Source organism: Choloepus didactylus, chromosome 1 (genome assembly GCF_015220235.1).
Source record: "Choloepus didactylus isolate mChoDid1 chromosome 1, mChoDid1.pri, whole genome shotgun sequence".
Lineage (NCBI taxonomy): Eukaryota > Metazoa > Chordata > Mammalia > Pilosa > Megalonychidae > Choloepus > Choloepus didactylus.
In genome coordinates, this window is record NC_051307.1 from 34,705,258 (window position 1) to 34,722,091 (window position 16,834).

The window sequence follows — 16,834 nt, forward strand, 5'->3', positions numbered from 1 at the left end:
TAAGCTCTCCCTGAATTTTAAAGGAGAGATTTGCAGGATAAAGAATTCTTGGCTGGCAATTTTTCTCTTTCAGAATTTTAAATATGTCATACCACTGCCTTCTCCCCTCCATGGTGCCCACTGAGTAGTCAGTACTTAGCCTTATTGTTTCCCTTGTATGTAGTGAATTGCTTCTATCTTGCTGCTTTCAGAACTTTCTCTTTCACATTTGACAATCTGATCTGAATATGGCTTGGAGTGGGTTTATTTGGATTTATTCTATTTGGAGTTCACTGGGCATCTTTGATTTGCATATCTATGTTGTTTAGCAGGTTTGGGAAGTTTTCCTCAACAATTTCTTTGAATACTCTTCCTAGTCCTTTGCCATTCTCTTTCCCTACTGGGACACCAATGATTCTTATTTTGTGTGCTTTGTGTTGTCCAATATTTCCCTGAGATCCATTTCAATTTTTTCAGTGTTTTTCACCATTCATTCTTTTGTGTTTTCACTTTCCATCCCATTATCTTCACTAATTTGTTCCTCTACTTCTTCAAACCTGGTGTTATGTGTTTCAAGAATCTTTTTAATTTGATCAACAGTATCTTTTATTTCTATAAGATCCAATATTTTTAATTTACTCTTGAAAATTATTCTTTATGTTCTACTAACATCTTCTTCATGTCCTTTCTATCCTGAGCCATGGTATTGATGTTTGTGAGCACTTCTTTGATTAATTGCTCCAAGTTCTGTGTCTCCTCTGGTTTTTTTAATTTATGCATTTGGGTCATCCATATCTTCTGTTTTCTTCATATGCTTTACAATTTTCTGTTGTTTTTGGCCCCTTCGCATTTGCTTCTCTTTATAGGGTTCTTTTAGGGTATGCTGGCTTATTTGAACATTTGCCTATAATTTGACAGTGCTACAGCTTGGTGGAGTGCATTTTTCCTGACCTGCCAGCAGATGGTGCTCCCGAGCCACCTCTTATCCTCAAGTCAGTTCTCCCCAACTGTCTATACACTGAGTGGGGGCCCAAGCCATGTGGTGGTCCAATCAGTGCATCAAGTTTCCATGTGCAGTGGGGACCAGCAGCCCTGTGGGTGGGGGCATGCCCTGTGCAGTGTGGCAGGGAGTTTGATCCAGGATATAGTGGTCACAGCCATTCCTGGGGCTGTGGGTGCAGTACACTGGGGCTACAGAATTGCATGTCTCAGCTGCCAGCTCAGATTCCCCACAGTCCCCCTCTGCTGTGGGCCCGTGTGTCCCTGTGATTGGGGAGAGGGCTCCCAGCACTTCCATGTGGCACCCCTGCCTATAGGTTGTGCACACCATGGGCTTCCATGGAGGAAGAGTGGATGCTGTCACAAGCCTGCTGAATCCCAAATTCCCTCAAGGAATCTGTCAGCTGCAGCTCTGTGAAGGGGTGTCTCCCAGTCAGTTGCAAAGATGGCTTCTCAGTGTGTGGAAAGCTACCCACTTCCATGATTGTCTGCCTGCTTCAATGGCCAGCCCCTGGCATGGGGACTCTTGGCTGCAGGTCTGCAAACTGTTATCACCCACACCAGGTACTGAGTAGGGTGCCTGAGGCATGGAAGGTTACTCCCCACTGTGCTCATCTGTGGCTCTGGCTGCCTGTTTCCCAGCTGCACTCTGGGCTGAACACTGACCCATCTCTGAATGAGAAACTCTCAGTTTCTCCAAGTACACAGTCTCCATGGTGTAGAAGTTCCTGCCAGCTTGTAGAACCCTGGAGCACTTTCTGTCCTTTATCTATTGTTTTTCACAGAGAAGAATTTTTCTCTGTCTCTCCTAATCCACCATCTTTGATCCCTTCTAGAGGTGTATTTTAAGGATAAAAGAGTAAAACAAAATTCCCCTTAAAATAAAATTCTTTATATATGTAATCTTTTTATTCTCTTACAATGTAAAACATTTAGACACTTTTGAACTCTAGAAAGTGTGACCATTTAACCTGTTTGGTCTTAACACATTTTAAATTCCCTTTAGAGAATCACGTTGTTTTCAGTTCATAAGTCCAATATGGATGGAGCAATTCTATTTCTTTTTCTTCTTCTTTGGTGGTTCATCCTCAGAGCTGCTATCTGTACAGGTGCTACAGCTACTGGAGGAGCTACAATCTGAGTGTGAATCAGAGGAGGAGGAAGAGATTGTGGAGGAAGCTGAAATTGAAGGACTAGAAGAGCTTTCATCAGTGTCACTCTCCTCTGAGGAGGATGAGGTAGATATTTCTTCACTTTCTGATGAAGAATCACTGGCTGAACTCTCACTGCTATTGGTACTGGAACTGGTTACACTTTTAGACCTTTATTCCTTGGTCTTTTTTTCTACATTAGTTTCTCCAATGCTGATAAATACCAGGGGAAAAAAGCTCCTTTGTTGTAATAATAATCTGTTTTCTTTTTCTTTTAAAGCTTTATTTAGTTCTGCTGTTCTTGAAGGCCTATGTAGATATTTTCTTTTTACTGTGCATTAATAACTTCAATGTCCAAATTCTAAGCATTCTGATATTTTACATGTTGCTTATTTGCTTCCCTGGTTGGCAAACCCAGCTATTAGTCATCTAGGAGACCAAGAAAAATCTCAGTGCTATTCTTAACTTGTAGGCATACAAAATCAGGCAGCACCAGGATTCAGCAGGCTGTGGCTTTCTGACCCTTCACTGGCCTGGGCTCTTTGGGAGCAATCATGGTGTTAGAGAAATGGCTACACTGTGCCACTCTCCACTAGGAATCCGAGTCTGGCCTCACATCCCAGTGTCCACTCACCTGCTGGCTGATGTATGTCTCCCCACTCCCAGCACTCTCTGTTGCCCAAATTGGGCCCTCTCTTGTGCCTGTCTCCAGGCATGGGGGTCATCATCTTAGTGCTGGATCTCTTCACTTTTGATTGGTTTGTTGAGGTCTTCTATCTCTTCTCAGGTCAGTCTAGGCTGTTCATGTGTTTTCAATTGTCTAGTTTCTTGGTGTTCAAACTTTTGATTTATTAAAATTTCTTTGGGATTCACAGTAATGTACCCCTTTTCATTTCTGATTTTATATATTTGGGTCTTCTCTCTTTTTTACTTTGTCTAGCTAAGGGTTTGTCAACGTTTTTGATCTTCTCAAAGAACCAACTCTTGGTTTTATTTATTCTTTCTATTGTTTTTTGTTCTCCATGTCATTTATTTCTGCTTTAATCCATGTTATTTCTTTCTTTCTACTTGCTTTAGGGTTAGTTTGCTGTTCATTCTCTAGCTTCTTCAGTTGTTCAGTTAGGTCTTTGATTTTAGTTCTTTTTTCCTGTTTAATGTATGCATTTAAAGCTATAAATTTCACCCTTAGCATTGCCTTTGCTGCATCCCATGGGTTTTGATATACTGTGTTCTCATTTTCATTCATCTCTAGATATTTGCCAATTTCTCTTGCAATTTCTTCTTTGACCCACTGATTGCTTAGGAGTGTGTTGTTTAACCTCCAAATATTTTTGAATGTTCTCGTTCTTTGGTGATTATTGACTTCTAGTTGTATTCCATTATGGCCAGAGAATGTGCTTTGAATAATTTCAATCTTTTTAAATTCATTGAAGCTGTTTTTTGCCCTAGCATATGATCTATCCTGGAGATCATTCTGTGAATGCTAGAAAAGAATGTATACCCTGGTAATTTGAGATGTAACACTCTGTATTTGTCTCTTAAATTTAATTCATTTATCACATTGTTTAGGTCCTCAATTTCCTTATCAGTCCTCTGTCAGGTTGTTCTATCTATAGATGAGAGTGGTGTATTGAAGTCTTCCACTATTACTGTAGAAAGGTCTATTACTTCCTTCAGTTTTGCCAGTGTTTGTCTCAGGTACTTTGGGACAGTTTGTTTGGGTACGTAAACATTTATGACTGTTTCTTCTTGGTGAATTGTCCCTTTTATTAGTATATAGTGTCCTTCTTCATCTCTTATGACATCTTTTCATTTAAACTCTGTTTTGTCTGATATTAGTATTGCTACCCCTTCTGTCTTTTAGCTGTAGCTTGCATGGAATATTTTTTCCATCTTTCACTTGTTTTAAAATGCAACTTTGTTGAGATATAGTCACGTAACATACAATCTTTCAAAGCCATCCTTTCACTTTCAATATCTGTGTGTCACTGGGTCAAAGATAAGTTTCTTGTAAACAGCATATTGATGGTTCATACTTTTTAACCCATTCTGCCAATCTATATCTTTTAATTGGGGGGGGGTTTAATACATTTACATTCAATGTTATTATGTGAAGGCAATTCTTGAATCAACCATCTTATCCTTTGGTTTTTATTTGTCAGATATGTATTTTCCCTCTCTCTCACTCTCTCTTTTTTTTCCTTAAGTTACTCTTACTAATACTCCTCAGTTCTGTGCCCTTCTCCAGACCTCTCTATCCTTTCTTTTTTTCTCAGTAAACTAGTTTAATATTTCTTATGGGGCAGGTCTCTTGTTAGCAAATTCTTTCAGCATTTGTTTTTCTGAGAAAATTTTAAACTCTTCCTCACTTTTGTAGGAGAGTTTTACTGGACAAAGACTTCTTGGCTGGCAATTTTTCTCTTTCAGAATCTTACATATGTCATACCACTACCTGGTCACCTCCATGATACCTGCCAAACAGTCTATACTTATGTTATTTTCCTTGTATGTGGTGAATTGCTTCTCTCTTGCTGCTTTCAGCATTTGACAATCTGATTAGTATATGTCTCATAGTGGGCTTATTTAGATTTATTCCATTTGGAATTAGTTGGCATATTTATGTCATTTAGAAGGATTGGGAAGTTTTCTCCAACTATATTGTCAAATACTCTTCCTAGCACTTTACTCCTCTTCACCTTCAGGTACACCAATGATTTCTCATCTTTGTGTACTTCATGTTGTCCATCATTTCTCTGAGATCCATTTCAAAATTTTCAATTTTTTTTCACCATTTGCTCTTTTGTGTCCTCTATTTCACTTACTATTTCTTCTGCCACTTCAAATCTGCTGCTGTGTCTCTAGCCTATTTTTAAGTTGATCAACGGTATCTTTTATTTCCATAAGATCTTCTATTTATTAATTTACTCTTAAAAATTCTTATTTATGCTCTTCTAGAGTCTTATTGATGTCCTTTATGTCTTAGGCAACTCATTGAAGTTGTTTTGGAGATTTGTGTATATTTCTTTGGTTAATTGCTCCAAGTTCTGTGTCTCCTCTGGCTTTTTAATTCGTTTATTTGGCTTTTCCACATCTAATTTCTTCATGTGCTTTATGATTTTCTGTTGGCCTTGCAGCATTTGCTTATCTTGATAAGGTTATTTGGGGATGTGTAGAATTATTTGAACATTTATCAATTTGGCAGAGCTACAGTTTGGTGGAGTGCACTTTCCATGACCTATCAGCAGATGGCACTCTTGAGCCACCTCTTACTTTGAAGCCAGTTCTCCCTGAAATATGTTTATGCACTAGGCAGGGTCCAAACTGGGTTGAAATCCAGTCAGTTCACCTATTTTCTGTGTGCACAGGGACTGCCAGCCCTGAGGGTGGGAGGTGGGCCCTGCACAGTTTGGCAGGGAGTGTGCTCCAGGGCACAAACCTACCCCATCCTTTCAAGTACAGCCTCTCTGCCTCTTCATCTAAGTACCCATTATATGGTGTGGAAGTCCCTGCCCACTGGTGGCACCATGGCACTGTTGTTCTGGGGTGCTTGCTGCCCTTTATCTAGCCTTTTTCATGGAAGAGTTTTTCTGCTTCTCCTACTCTGCCACCTTCCTGGAAGTCAAACATATGTTCTTAATCATCATCTGCATTCCTGTGGGTGTGAATTCATTCAAGAAGTAAATAAGACCTCTTGAAGATGTTATTTTTAGTTAAGGCATGGCCCCACTGAATGAGGGTGGGTCTTAATCCATGCTACTGACTGACTGGAGGACTTAGAAGAAACTAGAAGGCAGAAGTTGGAAAAGGCCACAGGGAGAAAGTAAGGAAGTCAGTGGAAAACTGGTAGAGCAGATGAAAAGGAGAAAACATTGCCATATGAAAGAGAAAGACATACAAGCCAAGGACTCCTAGGATTGCTGGTAGCCAGCACCAGAATACTACAGATTTTGGGAGGAAACCAGCCCTGCTAATATTTTGATTTTGGACACTTTCGACCCTCAAAACTGTGAGCCAATAAATTCTTGTTGTTTAAGACAACCCATTGTGTGGTATTTGCCATAGCAGACTGGCAAACTAAGAAACTATCTATAGAGATTAGAGAGGAGAAGGAAGAGTCAATATGTAAGCAAAAAAGGAAATCTTGAAGTTAGAAAGGCCCATGAAATTTGTTCATTCAGTGGTTTTCAACCTTTACTGAGCATGTAATAAGAATGTCAATGCCAGGTCTTAACCCAAGATATCTTGTTATTGGACTTCTTCTAGCTTCAAAACCATGAGCCAATAAATTCCTGTTTTTAAACCAAAACTAGTTTCTGGTATTTGTGATAGCAGATCTAGCAAAAAAAGCCAGCACCCTAGTACATACTCTTATGACTCATTTCTAAGTAAAAATTAAGCATTCTGCTATAAAGCACTACTAAATAAATACTAATATATTGGTTTTGTAGCATTTCCTTCAGGTAGGATGTTTATGATTTGCTTTACATGTGTATTTCCAAAGAAACACTCTTGATTTCTTCTCTCTCTACCCTCTCATTCCCCCTCCCAGAGAAAAGAGACTAAGAAGGCAATGTATCCTGAGGATCAAAAACTGAAAATTTCAGCAACTTCCAAATTTCTGTTCTCCCACCAAATAAAGTCCAGATTCGTTGGGCACTCTATTAAACCAGTACTCTGGCCTCTGACTTCCTTAAAATTATTTAGCTGCCATCTTTTCTTTTTCTTTTTGAAAAACAACTTGTTCTTTGGGAAAAATCTTCTGAAACATTGTTGCATGAAGTTTAATATCTTCAAAATCAATCTGATCACCCAAGCCAGAAAACTAGGATATATATAAATTTTACATGCATTCCTCTGACTCCTTCCACCAACCATTCAGCCCATCACCATATGCAACTGATTCTATGTCCAATTCTCTCAAACCCACACTCTTCACATTTAGCAGACCCTAACTTGTTTTTCCTAGCACCTCTTTCCCCCACTGCTGAACACTTTTGAAGCAGCTTCCTCCCTGATTCGGTTGCAAAAGTTTCTTTTCTCTGGTCTCTGAAATCCCCACCTACACACCTCATATATAAGTTCTTGTTTTTAACAGCTCCAGCTAGACCAGCCTTAATTGACTTTAACCACCAAGATATGCATAATTAAAAAGAAGGTTAACCTAGAAGAAAACTTTGTCTAATTATATTAGCAAAAATCACACTCACTGAACTGTAACCCAGATACCTTGTTTTGCTGGTACTGTGTTTTGAAACTGCACCCGGTAACTGGACGATACCAGAACAACTCATGACTGGCTCCATCTGTATCCCCTTATCTTGTTTTGCAACCCCGAAGTCAAGTGCCCTTGTACATAGTCCAGTGAAATCCCTTGAATGTAGCACCTTATTGATTAATATGAGTCAGCCCAGAACTAAACATCCCAAATTCCTAAACTATTTTTCTGAACCAAGCCAGTTCTAATCAATGTTAGCACACTTGACATGCACAGTAGCCTATGCATGCTCAGTAGACTCTCTGACCTCTTCATCTCAAACTGTTTTGTTTATTGTCCTAAGCCTGGCTGCCTTTGTTTGAATGCTATAAAACTCTGAAAATTACTCCATTTCAGGGAGACAGATTTGAGGACCGCTCTCCTGTCTTTGTGATGCTAGCCTTTGCTAAATAAACTTTTCTCTTCTCAAAATCCTGGTGTCTACTGATTGACTCTGCATTGGACAAAGACTCACTTTTAAGCTGCAACACTCCTAACTCTGGTGCTTGAATTCAGAGATTCCTATCTCAGTGTTTCTTAACCCTCATAGTGCACTTAAAATTTTCTCTAGTTTGCTAATTCTGCTGGAATGCAAAACACCAGAAATGGATTGGCTTTTATAAAAGGGGGTTTATTTGGTTACACAGTTAGAGTCTTTAAGTCCATAAAGTGTTCAAGGTAACACATCAACAATTGGGTACCTTCACTGGAGGATGGCCAATGGTGTTTGGAAAACCTCTGTTAGCTGGGAAGGCACATGGCTGGCATCTGCTCCAAGTTCTGGCCTCAAAATGGCTTTCTCCCAGAATGTTCCTCTCCAGGCCTCAGCTCAAAAATGTCACTCCCAGTTGCTCTTGGGGTGTTTGCCCTCTCTTAGCTTCTCCAGAGCAAAAGTCTGCTTTCAAAGGCCATCTTCAAAATGTCTCTGTAAGCTGAAGCTCCTCTCTTAGTTCCAGTGCATTCTTCCAAGCGTCCCTCTGGCTGTAGCAAGCTTGCTCCTTCTGTCTGAGCTTATATAGTGCTACAGTAATTTAATTCAGACCCACTCTGAATGGGTGGGACAACACCTCCATGGAAATTATCCAATTAGAGTCATCACCCACAGTTGGGTGGGGCCCATCTCCATGGAAACACTCAAAGAATCACAATCTAATCAAAACTGATACATCTGCTTACACAAGATTACATCAAAGATAATGGCTTTTTGGGGGACATAATGCATTCAAACTGGCACAAAAATATACCTACATCAATTTCAGGGCCTACCCCAGGCAAACTGAACCAGAGCCTCCCAGGTTGTTCTAATACTCATCCAGGGTGGAGAGCTACAGATATTTCTGGACAATGAAGTGAACTCTTCGCAGTTCTCACTGTGTCTGATCACCCTTCTTTCATGGATCTTCAATAAAGACACAGAATTAACTTTTAATAAATCTAATCATGTCCTGCTCTGCTTAAATGCTTCTGTGGCTCTCTATATGGCTTGGCATCCAAAGGGTCTGCTGGCCCTGTTCTGGTTTGCTAATACTGCTATTATGCAAAACACCAGAAATGGATTGGTTTTTATAAAGGGCATTTTTTTGGTTACAAAATTATAGTCTGAAGGCCATAAAGTGTCCAAGGTAAGACATCAAAAATTGGGTACCTTCACTGAAAGATGGCCATTGACATCTGGAAAATGTCTGTTAGATCAGAAGGCATGTGGCTGGCATCCAGGTGGCATTTCAAAAATGGCATTCTCCAAAATGTTGCTCTTGGGGTGTTTTGCCCTCTTTTAGCATCTCTGAGCTCCTTCTGTCTGTGAACTCCTTTATATAGCTCCAGAGATCTAATTAACACCCACCCTGAATGGGCAGGGTAACACCTCCATGGAAATTATTGAATCAAACATTTCACTCACAGTTGATTGAGTCATATCTCCATGGAAACACTCAATCAAAGAATTCCAATCTAATCAACACCAATATGCCTGCCCCACAAGATAGCATCAAAGATAATGGCTTTTCCTGGGGAACATAATATATACAAACCAGCACAGGCCCCTACCTTTTCATTTTCACCCTATCTCATCATGCACTTTATACTCATATACCAAAATTCTCATAATTTTTCTCAGCACAAATTTTTCAAGCCTCTGGCCTTGTCTGGAATGCATAGAGGATTGTTTCTCATTTCAAGGGTTACTTCCTCTACAAACACTTCTCTTGCTCCCTTAGTTTTTGTAGGCATTCCTTTCCATGTTATCACTCCACTTGCACATGTTTCCCACTCCCCCACTTATACTACGTAACAAGGACCACACTGATTTAAATGTCTCTTCCATATGATTTTCTGCTCCTTGAAGACTGTTTTTTTTTGGAATTGTGGTAACCTACATAGTACACAAAATTCCCATTTTAACCATTTTAAGTGTATACTTCAGTAGCATTTATTACATTAATGTTGTGCTTCCATCACCACCAGTTATTACCAAGACTTTTTCATGACCCCAAACAGAAACTCTGTACCTATAAAGCAATCACACTATACTCCTTCCACCCCCTTAACCCTCATTGTGCACTTAAAAATTTTTCTAAACTCTAATCTGGGTAAACTCTAATCTACTTTCTGTCTCCATTAATTTGCTTATTTTAGATATTTTATGCAAGTGGAGTAATACAATGCTTGTCCTTTTGAATCTGGCTTTTTTTAACTCATCATATTGCTTTCAAGATTCATCTATGTTGTAGCATGTATCAGAACTTCATTTCCATTTTCAGCTGAATGATATTCCATTATCTCTATATATCACCTTTTGTTTAGCCATTCCTCCTTGTATGGACACCTGGGTTGTTTCCAAATTCTGGCTTTTGTGAATAATGCTTTGATCATCAGTGTGCAAGTATCTGTTTGAGTCTTCTTGAGGGTTCTTATTCCTCTTTAAATATGCCTAGTATGTAACAGTTGCTAAATAAGAGTTTGTTGAATGACAAAATGTGACTGAAATTAAATCAGAAACAGAGTGTGAAAGAAGATAATCAGGAGGATGGGAAGAATTCTATTGATTAGTCAAGGGCTTCTGGTTCCTCCTTCTGTGTTCAAAGTTAGCCTGAAATTCATAGAGCCAAGTAACCATTTAAAAGACACTTTGACACCAGATAAAGGGAAGGATAAATACAAAGGTGGAGTCTTTTTATTTTCTCTTTACAACACCCCCTCCAACTGCCCTTACCCAGTGTGATGCCTGTGTTCATTTAAGGAAGAATGACCACATCGATTACATGCCCAGATTGGCCAGGGTGGTCCCAATTTATTTCTATTGTCCTAACATAATTTTTTTTTAAATTACTTTATTTATTAAATAAAAAAAAACATTTCCAAACAAAATAAAGCAAAGAGATGGGAAAAACAAACATCTGGAAACTTCATTCCTTCCAACATAACATAATTATTAACAGTGTCCCCCTTTATTCTCAAAAGTCCTGGTTTGATAAATTATAAGGGAACTCTCACTCAAATGTTACATAGAAGCTAGATTTACCATGTTGACAGACACATTTGTCGTCAGTGAATACAAATATAAATATTGTAAATATGCACACCTTAGCTTAAATAAAAAATGAATCAAGTTTTCACACTAAACTGAACATTTTTTTTCTCTTTTTCTGTTTTTTTAAGTTGTCATTTATTGTAATGGTCATGAACATGTTATCAGAAGTAAACTTAATGAAAATAAGAAATTAGCTTTAAAACCAAGTAAAAGTCATACCTATGCATGTTGAACATTTTTATTTGTAATTCATATATTTTATCTTTATAATTAAAAGTTTATGAGGTACAAGAGGGGTAGTGAAACAGGGGTTATTAAAGTTATACCTCATGACTTATCAAAAGTTGAGCAAAAGAATATAGAATTTAATAAACTATATAAAGAACGATAAGAAATTCTTGTGCCTAAGTACCAGCTGAGAATGAGTTGGTAAAGCAATGCTTAGGACAAAGAAGAAAAATGTAATTGTATCTCAGGTGTTTGGTTAACTAAAGCAAAATCATGATTGGGCTTTAGTATTTGTTAATATTTACTTAAGGCAAGCTTAGTTATTTTAATAAAGAGAACTTTTTGGAATGGAATGGGGGAATTAAGGCTGAAAGTTAAAGCTGGGTGAGCTCAGGATAGAGTTATCATTTTAAACCTCAGGCATTCTTCAGCCTTTGAAGTTCAGAATGAGTGACCCTGGCAAGATATTGTCAACTGGTGGCAGGAAATTACATGTATAGCATTTTAAATTACAGAGATTTTTTTTTAAGTACTTGAGTGGTGATACTACAAAAGCAAAAGGAGAAGGAGGAGGAGGGGGAGGAGGGGGGAGGAGGAGGACAAGGACTAATCATTGTGATCAACATTTATTACATACTAACCATATGCCAAGCACAGTGCTAAGTATTTTATACGAACTATTTCAATTACTTCTCACAACAATATTATGATATAAGGCTATTATCAATTCCATTTTACAAATGAGGAAACCCAAAATTAGTAATTGACGGAGCCAGGAAAGGAATACCTGTCTCTGTGACTCTAGAATCAGGATTTAAATCAATATGCTAAACTATGCTTCTAAGAATAAAGTAAGATCATAATAGATGTCACTTACTGAGTACTTACTATGTGCTGAATTCTTTAAAATTATTTTTAATCCCCTCATTTTTCACAGAAGGAAACTGTGCCAGTTTGTATGTATTATGTCCCCCTGAAAAAGCCATGTTCTTTGATGCAATCTTGTGGGGGCAGACATATTAGTGAGGATTAAGTTCAAACATTTGAATTAGGGTGTTTCTGTGGAGATGCACCCCACCCAACTGTGGGTGATGACTCTGATTGGATAATTTCCATGGACGTGTTACCCTGCCCATTCAGGGTGGGTCTAAATTAAATCACTGGAGCCATATAAATGAGCTGACAAACAGAAGGAACTCAGTGCAGCTGAGAGTGACATTTTGAAGAGGAGCTACAGCCAAGAGGGACACTTTGAAGAATGCATAGGAGCTGAGAGAGAAGCTGCAGATGAGAGACAGTTTGAAGACGGCCATTGAAAGCAACTCTTGCTCCAGAGAAGATAAGAGAGGACAGATGCCCCAAGTGCAGCTGAGAGTGATATTTTGAAAAGGAGCTGCAGCCTAGGGAGGAACATCCTGGGAGAAAGCAATTTTGAAACCAGAACTTGGAGCAGATGCCAGCCATGTGCCTTCCCAGCTAACAAAGGTTTTCTGGACGCCATTGGCCATCCTCCAGTGAAGGTACCTAATTGTTGATACCACACCTTGGACACTTTATGGCCTTAAGACTGTAACTTTGTAACCAAATAAACCCCCTTTATAAAAGTCAATCCATTTCTGGTGTTTTCCATTCCAGCAGCATTAGCAAACTGGAACAGAAACTAAGGCTCAGAGTGCCTGGTTTAATTTCCTGTGGCTGCTTGAACAAATTACCACAAACTTGGTGGCTTAAAACAAGACTAATTTATTCTCTTGCATTCTGAAGGTCAGAAGTTCTGGTCAAAGTGTCACCATATTCCTCCTGTAGGCTCTAAGGGAGAATCCATTTCCTTCATTTTCTCCAGTTTCTAGAAACTGCCCATATTCCTTAGCTCAAGGCCCTGCATTACCTCCAGCTTCTGCTTCCATTGTGACATCTCCATCTCTGCCTCTGACTTTCTGCTTCCTTCTTATAAAGACCTTTGTGATTACATTTGGCCCACCTGGATAATCCAGGGTATTCCCCCGTTGGAAGATCCTTAACTTATTCACATCTGCAAAATCCCTTTTGCTGTGTAAGGTAACATAGTCACAGGTCCCAGGGATTAGGATGTGGATATCTTTTTCTTGGGGGGGGGGGTTACTTTGCTAGGGCTCTCATAAAAAAATACCACAAACTGGGTGGCTTACAATAACAGGAATTCCTGGTATGCAGGTTTGTTTCAGCACAAGGAAATTGATTAATGTAGTATACTATGTGTGCCTGTTTGAAAGTATTATGTCCCCCAGAAAAAGCCACATACTTTTGATGCAATCTTGTGGGGCAGATGTTTTAGTGCTGATTAGATTGGAATCCTTTGAGTATTTCCATGGAGATGTGAACATCCAACTGTAGGTGATAACTCTGATGAGATAATTTCCATGGAGGCATGGCCCCACCCATTTAGGGTGGGTCTTGATTACTGGGGCAGTATATAAACTCAGAGAGAAAGAATGAGCTTGCCACAGCCAAGAGGGACATGTTGAAGAATGCACAGGAGTTGCAGATGACAGACAGTTTGAGGATTGCTGTTGAAAGCAGACTTTTGCTCTAGAGTAGCTAAGAGAGGAAAAACACTCCAAGAGCAACTAAGAGTGACATTTTTGAGGAACTGCAGCCTAGAGAGGAACATCCTGAGAGAAAGCCATTTTGAAACCAGAACTTTGGAGCAGATGCCAGCCACATGCCTTCCCAGCTAACAGAGGTTTTCTGGACACCACTAGCCATCCTTCAGTGAAGGTACCCAATTGCTGATGTTTTACCTTGGACACTTTATGGCCTTAAGACTATAACTGTGTAACCAAATAAACCCCCTTTTATGAAAGCCAATCCATTTCTGATGTTTTGCATTCCAGCAGCATTAGCAAACTAGAACACTATACTAACACAATTATGGAAGAAAAACACATGATCATGTCAAATGTTGCAGAAAAGTCATTTGAAAAAATGTTGCACCCCTTCTTTTCCTTTTTAAACAGTTTTATTCATACACCATAAAATCCATCTAAAATATATGTGCCGGTTTGAATGTATTATGTCCCCCAGAAAAAGCCATAGTCTTTGATGCAATCTTGTGGGGTAGACAGAATAGTGGGGATTAAGTTGGAACATTTGAATTAGGTTGTTTGCATGGAGATGCGCCCCATCCAACTGTAGATGATAGGATATTTCCATGGAGGCATGGCCCCACCCATTCAGGGTGGGCCTTGATCAGTGGAGCCATATAAACATGCTGACTCAAAGAGATGGAACTCAGTGCAGCTGTGAGTGACGTTTTGAAGAGGAGCAAGCTTGCTAGAGAGGAACGTCCTGGGAGAAAGCCATTTTGAAACCAGAACTTTGGAGCAGACACCAGCCACATGCCTTCCCAGCTAAAAGAGGTTTTCCGGATGCCATTGGCCATCCTCCAGTGAAAGTACCCAATTACTGATGTGTTACCTTGGACACTTTATGGCCTTAAGACTGTAACTGTATAGCCAAATAAAACCCCTTTTTATAAAAGCCAATCCATCTCTGGTGTTTTGCATTCCGCAGCATTAGCAAACTAGAACAGATTTTGGTACCAGGAGTGGGGTGTTGGTGCTGCTGTGTTTGCAAATACCAAACATGTTGGAATGGCTTTTTAAATGAATAAGGGGAAGATTCTGGAAGAATTGGGACAAGCTTGATAAAAAAGGCCAAAACTGCTTTAAAGAGACTGTTTGTGGAAATATGGACTCTAAAGATACTTCTGATGAGGCCTTGAACAGAAATGATGAATATGTTGTTGTAAACTGGAAGAAAGGCGATCCTTGCTTTAAAGTGGCAGAGAATTTGGCAAAATTCAGTCCTGGTGTCAGATGGAGGGAAGAATTTAAAAGTGACAACCTGGAATGGTTAGCTGAGGAGATCTCCAGAGTACCTGTGGAGGATATACCCTGGCTTCTCCTTGCAGCTTATAGTAAAATGCGAGTGGAGAGAGATAAACTTAGAACTGAACTCTTGGGTTCAAAGAAACCAGAAGCTGATGGCTTAGAAAATTACGAGCTTCTAAGGGGTGGAATCCCAGAAACTACAGCTCAACATGAGGATGTAACCAAACATGGAATCCAGCCGCCATTTCAGTACAAGCCAAGATTGGAGATGGAATTATCCAGAAAGGATTTGTGGGAAGTCCTATTGTCTAATGGCTTTGATCCCTGTGTGCTTCATGCAAAGCCAACAGAATTTTTGCGAGATCTTTATAGACAGAGCCATTGCCGGTCTGGACTGGAGGAGACAGACAAGGAAAAAATTAAAGGAAAAATCTCTTCAAAGATAGAGCCATGGAGGTTGAGGTCTGGAGTCAGAAGGTCTCGGGCTGCGAGAGCGGAGCAGCCCACATGCATGGAAAGGGTGAGTTTGCCCTGGAGGCCGAGGGCGGGCTTTCCTCCTCGATGCTCTGGAAGAGTTCTGCCACCTCAGGTCCCAAAGAGGGTGGAGCACATTTCCAGGGAATTGGGGAGAGCCTGGCTGCCACCCCACTGTTCTGAAGGGGTTGAGCGTGTGCCCCGGAGATGGAAGGGAATCCGGGAGCTGCCCCGATGTTTGAGGAGGGTGGGGCCGAGAAGGTGGTCTCCCCAATGTGTGGATATGTTGGAGCACTCACCCAAGCATTTGGAGAGGAAAGGGCTGCCACAAAGGCCCTTAGGAAGGGTTAGACTCCCTCTCTCTTAAGCCCCACGGATGCAACATTGTTCTGTAAATGACTCTCAGACTTTGAAATCTAATGGAGTTTGTCCTGCGGGTTTTAGGAACTGTTTTGGTCCTGTTAACCTTGTTTTCCTTAATCTTTCTCCTTATGGCAATGGGAATGTTTATCCTATGAATGTCCCTTCTTTGTGTATTGGGAGTACATAACTTGTTCTAAGTCCACAGATCCAAAGCTAAAGGAAAAGTATGCCTTAGGACTGACCATGCCTATATTTGATTTTGATGGGATCTTGTACTTAACTATTGTTACTGAAATGATTTAAGTTTCTGTGGTATTGTGGGATGAATGTATTTTGTATTTGGAAAGAATATGTTTTTCTGGGGTCCAGGGGGTGGAATGTGCCGGTTTGAATGTATTATGTCTCCCAGAAAAAGCCATATTCTTTGATGCAATCTTGTGGGGCAGACAGAATAGTGGGGATTAAGTTGGAATGTTTGAATTAGGTTGTTTGCATGGAGATGCGCCCCACCCAACTATAGATGATAGGATATTTCCATGGAGGCATGGCCCCACCCATTCAGGGTGAGCCTTGATCAGTGGAGCCATATAAATGTGCTGACTCAAAGAGATGGAACTCAGTGCAGCTGTGAGTGATGTTTTGAAGAGGAGCAAGCTTGCTAGAGAGGAACACCCTGGAAGAAAGCCATTTTGATACCAGAACTTTGGAGCAGACGCCAGCCACGTGTCTTCCCAGCTAAAAGAGGTTTTCCGGATGCCATTGGCCATCCTCCAGTGAAAGTACCCAATTACTGATGTGTTACCTTGGACACTTTATGGCCTTAAGACTGTAACTGTATAGCCAAATAAAACCCCTTTTTATAAAAGCCAATCCATCTCTGGTGTTTTGCATTCCGCAGCATTAGCAAACTAGAACAGTATACAATCAATGGCTCTTGGTATAATCACAGAATTATGCACTCATCACCATAATCAATTTGAGAACA

At 40.0% G+C, this 16,834-nt stretch overlaps 1 pseudogene; it reads right to left on the reverse strand.

Annotated features, from left to right (window-relative positions):
- Nucleotides 1–2,032: 2,032 nt before the first annotated feature.
- Nucleotides 2,033–4,595, reverse strand: LOC119506748 (annotated as a pseudogene).
- Nucleotides 4,596–16,834: the final 12,239 nt, after the last annotated feature.